The 11,461-nt window shown below is 30.6% G+C and overlaps 1 long non-coding RNA gene across 1 annotated transcript; it reads right to left on the reverse strand.

Annotated features, from left to right (window-relative positions):
* Positions 1-8,135: 8,135 nt before the first annotated feature.
* On the reverse strand, positions 8,136-9,173 carry LOC108455719 (uncharacterized). The gene is made up of 2 exons (XR_001866815.2): positions 8,779-9,173; positions 8,136-8,469 (listed from the first exon to the last, which is right to left on the reverse strand). It is a non-coding gene; the product is annotated as an uncharacterized LOC108455719 (long non-coding RNA).
* Between the last annotated feature and the right edge of the window lie 2,288 nt (positions 9,174-11,461).

Raw genomic sequence — 11,461 nt, forward strand, 5'->3', positions numbered from 1 at the left:
CATGATTGGAGGAGTATGCAACCACCGGTTTTAATTTTTGGTGATTTTGTTCCTAGCACATCTTTCGATACAATGTCACCAACATAGCTGATCCCTAACTAAGTTTCTTGGCTTCTTTTAAGTCGACTAGTTGTAGGAGTCACCTTAAATGTTTCAAATTTCGAGATTTATCTAGCATTAGAAGACCTTTGATTAACCTCAATATTAATGCTCGCTAATCTATCATAATTTGATACATCACATTGGGCTCTCCATCGCACTTAAAGAGCTTATTCTCAAGCGAATTAGATGTCTTTTCTTTACTTTTGTTGATATTTAGTTTTGTTGTTAATAAATTATTTTTGTTAGTTTTATGCCATTTTTTAGACCCAAATTCGTCATTTGTGTCATAGCAAACCTAACAATGAGATTGAGTGGTGTAAGGAGTTGATAATAGCCCGAATGTGAAGAAAACATCACTTAAAAGCTAGAATCACGATATTGAGGCATGGAAGTCGTGATACCCCTAGCAGTGCTAAAGTGAAGAAAATTGAGGCAAACAACAGTGATATGAAAATACTAGACCCTGGGTATTACGGTATCAAGACCCCCAAGACTCCTAATCTTAAGATTTTTGTGGGTATCACAATACCGCTACCTATCGGGTGAAAAAAACTATAAGGGCAATTTTATGTCCAAGAAGCTTAAGTCTATTTTCCATTTAAAGGCATAATGGTCAATGTCAGGTTAAATGTTAGAATGCTATAAATAGAACTTTATAAGCCATTGTCTTTAGATTTTGGTGGTTGAACATTCTGCTTAAATTTTCATAGTTTTAAGTTAGTTTTTTTATTTTATTTTCTTTTTTAGATTGGGTTTTCTCTTTTCTTTTTAGGATAAATTTTATTTTTTTTGTTTCATTTCTTATTGTTGAAGACTATGTAAAAGGGAGATAATCAAACTCTTGGGCTTTTTTGGATTTCCATAAATTAAATTAGCATTCCTCAAACTTTTAATTTTATTTTAGCCTACCGTGTGTTTGATAAAACACTTGTTTGGAATTTAAGTTTGGTTACATGCGAAATTTGTTGATGGTTGGTTGATTGGTTATTTGTTAGTTTAAGTTCATGTTTATGCTTGATTAATTGATTGTTCAATTATATTGAAATGCTTAATACACTAGAATTAACGCCTTTAGTGGAAAATCTAGATAAACGAGATCAAGAGGAGAGTTTATCTTTAAATAGTTCGATATAATTGTGCCGAATAGTGAGACTAAGAGGAGATACATATGCCTAGGTGAGATCGAAAGGAGAGCTTAGGTGGTATCTTTTAGTCTAGGATGAGACTGTGAGGAGATTCCTAGCTGAAAGTGACAAATAATATAATCGGTATAGGTTTATTAGCTTAGTTAGTGAGTAACGAATCAAATGACCATCGCTTTATTATTTTCATTGTCTAAAGCAATAGGGAAAAAATTAGATTAGTTTGTTTAATTGATAGTTTAATTTGAGTTTATAAACAATTTATATTTGAATTTGCAAGAATAATTTTTGACTTGACTAGATTAATAATTGTTTAATTTGTAATGCCACTTTGACAATCCCTTGGGTTCGATCATTGGAATACTCAGGTGTTCCATTGACACTGCAAATATTACAACTGACACTGTATGCTTGTAGTTAAAACCACACTTTTAAATTGTTTTATAAAATTGTTTGTTTTTCTGTGCACGGGTGCAAACAGGTCACTCGCACGAATTATTGTCTTTCAACCGCACTAGAGGAGTTGTCGAGATATAAGAAATTGTCTTCTAATCATTTCATTTCTATTCGACTATCACTAAACTTGTCCAAGACCTTGCCTAATAGTTGTTAGCAAATTGTGCCCTAATTGCCAACACGTACTAACCTCGTAACGATTGGCCCATCGACTAGTAAATCGAGTTGTAATGCTACATCCTCAAGTGTAATTGTACACTCACTGCACGAAAGATGAAATGTGTGTGTCTCGAGTTTCCATCTTTCTAGCAAAGTGCTAATAATTGCATACTCCAATTTAATCCCCTGAGTATACGAGACACATGCAAGAGTCCCACCTCTTGCAAGTGTTGTCCATGACAGGTGGTGTCCTCGCACTTAAATTGTGTATATACGTCTCGATAATTTGATCTTCGGTTTGATTATATAAACATAAAAAATTTAAAAATTTTAATAAAATTAACAACTTAATAATTATACTAATTAACATAAAAATGTAATAATATTTTCTTACCATTTGTAATTGGACACTTTGTGATTCAAATGAATAAGAGACATTAAATTTTTAAATTTATGAAAACCAAATAAAATAAAAAAAGTTACAAAATATAATATTGAGATAAGAAGAATTTGAGAAAAATTTAATGAAAAATTTAGAATAAAATTGTTGAGAGAATAGATGAATAGAATTGAAAGAAGAGGATTGAATGAAGAAAAAAAAAAGAAAACAAGTAGGGTATATATAAAAAATGAAATAGTTGTTTGACTTTGGAAAAAGATTTTGACTCGTTGGAAATTTTTTTTTGACGTTGGGAATTTGATTGTTGAATTTATTACTGTTTGAAAAAAAATAAAAATTGTGCAGGAAGTATTTTCATTTCCTCTCTTCAAAACGATCTATTTTTATAAATTTTGAAAAGAACAATCTTCAAAGCCAACATATTTACTTAATTTTCCCTAAAGAACATATCAAGACAAAATTATTGTTTACCTTATAATAAAATAAACATAATTTTGGGTAAAATGAAAATTATGTTTTAATAACTTTAAAATTTTTATTAATATGAATTAAAATAATGCTTTTATTCTTCAATTAAATAATATATATTTTTGTAACAACCATGCATGTGAGAAGGAGACTTCAACTACCAAATAACCAAAGGAGATTTCAATTTATTGTTGAAAGTGTGGAACAATAGCAAGTTGGGAGATAATTATGGTAGAAAAAAAAAAAGGATAAGGATAAGGGCAACACATCCCCACATCTCCACTGCCTCCGTTTTGGGTATAAACTATATATCTATGTTCCTAATATACACGCCTCAACTTAGTTCAACATTTTCATTATTTTAAAAAAAAATTAATCTAAACCAAAACTCAAATTTTAGTATGATTGTTATTGAACAAGAGTCATGTAAAGAAGGTTTTAGGGCTTCATTATATATTTATTTTATTTTTAAATAAATAGACTTAATGGAATAAAGTTAAATGATTTAAATAATATTGAAATGAAAGTATAAACAAAGTCTTACCGCCATCCAACAAGATAAGGTTTGGGTGGTGAGATCAACATTAGACCAACTTCATCAAAATCAACCAACATTAAAACAGAGCCTACCACTCAATTACCAAAATTATGGTATATGCATATATCCCCTTTTCCTACAAAATCCAATATCATATTTGATTGAGATGCTACTTTCTATCCAAATCTCCTCCACTGCAAATGAATCAAAATGGGTTCTTGTCCTGCCCTATTAACTGAAATCTCTGACAATTAAAACTGTCCATCAATCTGGTCAAAAGCTCAATTTTAAAAAGTTTTCATGTTTAGATTTATTTTCAAGTCCGATCGAGTCGGATTAAATTTAACTAAAAATTTTTATCTTGTTATTAAAAAATTAATATAATATTAATAATATATTTTATAATTAAATTTAAATTTTAAAAAATTATTATTTAAATTGAATTCAAATTGGATCCGATTAACCCGAGAAGACTAATCGATCTTTGAACAAATCTACTTGCAAACATGAAATCACATTAGAAAAACCATCAATTATATATATATATATATAAGACAAAGAGTATTAAAACATAAGGTACAAAATTAGAATGTATAAAAAAAACATCTTGAGGCTTCTTTAGCTGATTATTTAAGAGCTTTGAAATTATCTCTACATTTACCTATGTATTGAAAGAAACTTCGTAAGACTAAGATTTGTTTCTAAATTGGTTGGTGATAGTTTGTTTATTTTACATATTTTATGTATTCAACTCGATTTGTTTTTGTATTGATTCTTGCTAATTGGTAAATTTTATGTTTAAATATTGTTAAGAACGAAATTTAAACGTTGTAAATCAAAGACAAGCAAAAAAAAAATTAAATTGAAGCATGAGAAACTGAAAAGAGACCAAATCATAAATTTGAGACATTTGAAGGGCTGGCCAAAATTTTGACCTTGTAAAAGTTAAATTTAGAAAATAAAATTTGATATTATTTTATGTAATTAGTGGGTAGGTGGAATTAGCCTAATTTTAGTATATAATTTATGTATAAATAGATGGTATGATAGATTTGAAAACACACATGACAATTAAATAGAAAATTTATTTGCTTTCTTATTTTGCATAAAAGAAGTGCAGTCATTCTGCCAGTTGGACATCCCAATTCAAATGCACTTGCTTACCTTTAAAGATTCTACCCATGAATTTCTTTTTAGCCCAAATGAGCATCGAGGTTACACCCACTCGACAAATTCTATTGAGGCAAAATTCATGAAAATTTTTGCTCCCTCTTCCATATCTGATTTAGTTCGTTCTAATTGAAGGAATCCATTCAAGTATTGAATTTATGTTCAAGTTGCATGTTCCGATTCCAAGTAGGAGCCAAGCCATACTGCACTCGCGAAGGCACAATCATGGAGTAGGTGCTACATGTCTTCTCTTTCTCTTTGACAGAATGGGCAATCAGTATCAAAAGATTGAATTCTCTTTTGGATCTTCGTTTTGCACAATAATGCATTGTTCAAAATTTTCCACAAAAATATGGTAATACACGACAATTTCCAATCATGCTAGGGATTTGCGTATTATATTGTATCATATTGTTGTTCATTCTATTGTTAAGTTCTTCAAAGTATGCCGACCTTACAAAAAATTTACCCCAAGGAGAAAATTTCCATCTCGGCACTATGTTTCCTTAAAACAATGATCTTTCTTCTCTCCATCTGTTGCGAGCCATATTTTGGATTTCTTCCCTAACTTCCTTTTTGTCTATCAGTTTCTATCTTTAATCCTCGCATTCAGCTCATCCTTTGCCATGCGATGCCTGCTTTATCATTTCTTTGCCATTGATGATGCTTTTCCACAACTATGAGCTGCCTGGTTTTGCTTGGCATTGTAGAGTCTTCTCTCTGGCAATATTTCTTAACTAACGTTTCCTGAATGAGCCAATTTTGGTTCTTTATGATTCTCCATGCTTGCTTTGCAAGAGCTTTGCTCATAATATCCATTCTTCTTATCCTTAGCCCTACCCGTGATTTTTCGTCACAAAGCCTGTCCCAATTGAGATATTAATAAATCCTTCTCTTATCCTTGGGTTTGGTTAAATTCTACTGTTCGTATTGTATTATACCTGAAGTTAGATATTTTGTTCATATTCTTCAATTGGATCATTTTTAGTTATTATATTTTTGGGATTTCAAAATTTTTGTCTTAATGTAAATGACATTCATTAAATCTATTAACTGATTTTTTATGAGTAATATGTGGGGATGACAAATTGATATGACATTACACATGTGATAATATGTTTGATGCGTCAAATTTTGAAAAAATTACAAAATTTACTTAATGAATTTAATAGTTTCCATTTGGTCAGGATTAAAATATTAAAATTCTAACAATATAAGGACTAAAAATAACTAAATTAAAGTACATGTGATAAATCCACAACTTACTCAAAATACAAGATCTAGTAGCATAGTTTGACTTTTTTGGTGTTTCCTCATAATCTTTGATATTTTCTCATATTTTTAGTATGCCCTCGTAATATTGATTTTTACATGGCATTACAAGTGATAGTCATAATCTTGAGTGATTTGGTAGTTAAGTTGATGTTTAGTTAGTAATGGTATTAACTCATGGCATGTTTGAAATATACATTTAGTATTTGATTGTTGTAGTTGATACTAAAGACATATAAGTCATTGATGCACGAAATGTATAGAAATGTATGTATTGAAGTTAAATGGCATGTTATAACATGTTTCAGTATTTGGTAGATTTGACATTTGGATGAAAGTAATGAAATGAATTGGTATTGAATGGCTGAATAGGTTGAGCTCATGTTTGAGCTGATTTTTATAGAGATGGTTATGTAACTTTATCGACATGAAATGGTATGTAATTGAGTAGTTTTTTATGGTAAAATAGATGTATGAATCATTTAGAAGGTATCATAAATTGTTGAATGGAAACTAAATAGTATTTTTGCCAAAAATAGAATCCTCATCATGACCATCAACTTCTAACATCGCAATGTGAAACCAAATAGAATGTTTTCGCGACGTTGGTATGTATGAAATCGCGACATGACATACTTAGATGGCGATGTTACAACTTGGAGAGTGTGAAGTCGTGACGTCAGCCCAAAAATTTACAAACCCTACAATTTGGTCCTAATTCAAGCTCAGGTTAGCAAAAGAACTTTCATAAGCTCATGTGAGACCCAAAAATGATTGTGTAATATATTAAGTATGTGAATGTTATTTATTTACATGATTGACTGATTGGATGTTGCATAATAGTCTGAAATTACTCCGTCAGCAGTTGTAGCATCTTGTAACTCAGACCCAACAATCAGGTAAAGTATGGGTTGTTACATTTCGATAGGCAAAAATCTTGACAGTCAATATAACTCAATTTGTATCGTTGAATTTGGGAGAGCTCAACTATAAATAGAGACCCTTCTCTCATTTGTAATCAATTAATAGAATACTTTTGAGAGCATTTACTCAAACACTTTGTGTGCACTATTTTTCTCTGTGGCTTTTCTATTCATTTGTTGCTCTTTTTTCGTTTTGAGTTTGCTTTCGTTTTGATTCGGTGCCTTAGAGAATTTCTACGAAAATTCTCTCTTTTAGAGAATAAGACTGACTTAGACAGATTGAAACCTAAAATATCGCTTAAAGTCGCACGATTTGCAAAGTTAAATTCTAGTCTCGTGATATAAGTTCTTTCCCAACCACATTCTACGAACCCATACTACCCATGCTAGGTCCAAGGGTCTCGTATTGTTCATCCACAGAAACATAGTTACAAATGATTTACTAGACATTAGTTGGCTGTGGGCATGCAGCAAATGAGAAAAAAACACATACAGATTGGTGGGCTTACTCAATAACCTGATTTACGGAGGCTTCATATTGACACCAAATATAAGGTTTAAGTAATATGTAACTCATTTTCCTTCAAAAACAATTGTAATATAGTTCATAAATAACACAAAATGAAGTGCTATTAACATATCAGAATCGATCCACTTAAAAGCTTACATAACATATCTGATTTATATTTGTTTAATCTTATTGTTATATTTCATATTCTATTAATATATGTAATGCATAAATTAAAATGTCTTAACAATCTAGTCAGTGTAACTGAAAGTGTTCCATGAGCATGTCTTTTAGCTTATGTTATTGTATCACAAATATATATATATATATATATATATTTATAATGCGTATAAGAGTATAATTTTAAGTCTATAAATCTTTTTAAAAGATAAATATATATTGAACATATATTGCCATCTAACATTAATATATAAACTGCATGACATAATTTGTTTTTGGTGAATTGCATGACATAATTTTTAACCTAATGTATTTAGCTGTGTTATTAAAAAGGTACGAATTCTATCTGGTTAGAAAATGTGAAAGTAATTTTTTTAAGTATTTGGATCAAGTCTAAATTTTAAAGTTATTATTATTAAAAAATTTATCTGAATACCACTTTCAATTTAAGTAGGATTAAGCTTAAATCGTAAAACAGATGAAAACACCTATAATTATAAAAAGATAAAAGTACAGATTTTAACTACAAATTAAACCTTCCTTGAAAATTTTAAGGGGACTTAAATTATACAAAGCATAGTTCGTCTACCTATAATAATTCTTAATAGGTTCTAACATAAAAGGCTAATTTCATTTTTTATTTTAAGTTTTTTTGAAGAGTGTATATAATAATATCCTTAATTAAGTTCTTTTAAGAGAAAAAATATTAAATATTTAGATAATATCATAAAGTGTATATTCTTTTAAGGTGAGTTTGGATGAGTGATGCGTTTATTCATTGTTAGTGTAAAAATATTGCTGGTAGTGAGATTAAGTATTGTAGCGATACCGTTGTAAGCGGGCCAATTTGCCCGGGTCCACTATAATACAAAATAAAGAAAAATTAAACCAAATTAAATGTCCACAAGTCCAAATTACATAACCCAATTATAAAACCCAAACCTAATACAACCCAATAGCCCAGTTACAAGCCCATTTACAAAATAAACCCAAATACCCCTGGCCCAAATGGCCCAAAACTTAAACAAACTTCAGCCAACTAGGAACCCTAGCAGCAAGGAGCGCCGTAGCCCTAGCCTCCAGCGCGCCTCCGTACGACCCCCTGCACGCCTCCGTATGCCACCCTCGCGCCTCCACGTTGCCTTTCGTACCTGCAAGAGAAGACAAAAACAGCACAGCAAAACAGCAGCAAAGAGAAAAAACAAGAAAAAAATTCTTTGTATTTTTCTTTTATTTTCAGCTATATAAAAGCCCTATGTTCATTGTAATAAAAAAAAAAGAACCTACGAACGCATACTAGGCAAACGCACACACGCATATTGTAAAAATAGAGAGCAATCCAAAGTCAGTTCTTAAAAAAGGTGATTTTAGATTCATCTTTTCCCGGTTCCATACTTTTCTTTTGATTCTATTTCCCTTTTTTAAAGCATTTGAAAATAAAATTTAAAGGTACACCTTACCAAATGCTGTGGATTCCCTTTTGCTGCGTCGAAATCGAAGCATAGAGGGGATCCTAAGGCTGAAAAGTAACCAAAAGACGGGTCGCCATTAGGGAGGTGGATCGGCGTTCAGGGAAAGGTTAAGGTAGGCCAAGGTGAAAAATGGGAGAAAAAGGGGGTTAGGTATAGATTTCAGCAAAAAATGGTAGACCTCAATTGTTCTTTGGCTTTTAATGGCAAGTGAAACGGCGCCGTTTCAAAAGGAAAGGGATCCGCGCCTAAGACCCGATTCGCTGCCCGAATCCGCGTCTTTTACCTTGAATAGTCAATTTCGCATGCGGTCCTTTCACTTTGTTAAGCCATTCAATAGCGCCTCATTTATGTTTTCTTTGATTCTTCTAGATTATCCCCGAAATTTGTGCGTTTACTCATTCTAGTCCGTGTTTTTTTTAAAACGTTTCATTTGGAATATTGGTCTATTCTCATTTTGAATCCTCGGTTCTTTGCACACGTTTAATTTGGGTCCTTGATTCTGTTTTAACAATTTGATTTATTTATAAATTATTCTTCTAGCTTTGTTTTTATTCCAATTAAGTTTTTTGGTTAATATCTTGCATTCTTTATGAATTATTTGTTATTCATTTTTTTAATATGCTGTTCTTAATGTATTACTTTTATTGACCTCCCATTGTTTTAGTTTTTTTATATATTTTCTTTTGCATTTTTAAATTATTTTATGATATAATTTATTATTTTAAAATTTTCTACGTAATCTTATGTTTAAAAGGATTTATATAATATTTATCCTCATACCTTGATATTTATATATATACACGTACATAATTTATATTGAATTATTTACTTAAATCTCCTTTCAAACATGTTCATATACTTTTCTTTAAATTTTATTTATACATTATTCATTTCTTTTAAATCCAACTTTGATATTATATATTGTATTTGGGGACATAAAATTAATTTGATCTTACATACTTTATTAATTCCATGGTATTTTTACGTATAATTGCTTCTAAATCTATCTATGTATATATATGTATGTTTTGTAAATCTATTATATGTATAATTAATTTCCTAAGATTATATCTTATTATGTATTTTACTATCCATTCAGTATAATATATATTATTTAAATTTTCTTTATTGTGCATATTGTCACTTTAAACAAATGTTTTAATCATTTTGCATGTTATTTGATTCAAATGTCTTCTTTTGTAACATCTATTTAAAAAAAACCTTATATATTCTTAGTTCTTATAAATTATCTTAAGTTCTAACATGTTGTTTGCTCATCAATGCATCATTCTTTAGAAATTGTTTTGTATCATATCAATTTTATGTTGTTTGGTATCTCATGGGTTAATTGTCTTTTATATTATTTCATGTATATTTGTTGCATTGTTATATCAATTGTTCTCCATCCATACTTAAAAGTTTGATTACATTTGTCTTAGATTAGTCGTACTTGATTATTAGTTTGCCAATTGGCATTGTATTTTATGAGTGTATATTACCCTATGTTCTATTTCTCCTTTAGTCTACAAATGCTGCATTATGATTTTCAACTTCCTTTTTTTAAATTTTTTTTTATTCCATCTTATTTCAAGTAAAATTAATGCGTTTTAAGCCAGTTTTATGATTATTCATTTAAAAATTCTTTAAAACAAAGACAATGTTCGATGTTTGACAATTCGGGAATCATGCCCTATCGTGCTGGGTTGCAATTTCCCGTTTGTTCAAAATAATTGAATATTCTTTTGGAATTTCACTCATGTCTTTAAAAAATTCTTTAAAACGAAGGAAACGTTCGATGCTTAGCAATTCGGGGAATCGTGCCCTATCGTGCTGGGTTGCAATTTTTCATTTGTTCAAAATAATCGAACGTCCCTTTTGAATTTCACTCATATTTTCTAAATTCTAAAACAGTGCAATGTTCAATGTTTAGAAATTCGAGGAATCGTGCCTTACTGTGTTGGGTTTTGTTTTTTTTCGTTGGGCTAAATAATTGGGCATCCTTTTATAATTTTCAACACATAAACTTTTAGAAGTCAAAACTTATCGTGTTTTCGAGGGTATAAAGGATCGTGTCCTATCGTGCTGGATGTGATACTGTATTCCTCCAAAACAAGTGAATTTTGGCAACAAACTCCAGCCATTCAAATGTTTCAAAAGGAATCACATTTCAAAAACTCTTTCAAATCTCAGACATAAGGACAATATTTAATTGATTTGGTACCAATTCTGGGCGTAATGAGGGTGCTAATCCTTCCTCATACGTAATCGACTCCCGAACCCTTATTCTCAAAATTTCGTAGACCAAAATCGTTGTTTTAGTGAACCAAAATGTTTTATTAAAATGACTAAAATTCTTGGTGATCCAATCACACCTAAACAAAAAAAATTGGTGGCGACTCCATATTTCGTTTTCCAAGGTCGATCCCCTTTTTTCTTTTAGTTTAAAAATGGTTTCGACAAACGTAATGTAAGATAAAAAGTAAGCTAAACACACCACACCACACCACACCATAGCTTGCCATCTCCTTATTTGTATCACTTTGCTAGCTTGTTACTGCCTCATAGTTTGCCACTTCCCTGTTTGTCGGTTAGTTAGCTTGCCACTCTTTAGCTTAATTAGCTCACCGTTCTTTAGCTTCACCTCCCAGCTTGCCTACTTGCGACGAGGCCT

This window comes from Gossypium arboreum, chromosome 9 (genome assembly GCF_025698485.1).
Source record: "Gossypium arboreum isolate Shixiya-1 chromosome 9, ASM2569848v2, whole genome shotgun sequence".
NCBI classification, from domain to species: domain Eukaryota; kingdom Viridiplantae; phylum Streptophyta; class Magnoliopsida; order Malvales; family Malvaceae; genus Gossypium; species Gossypium arboreum.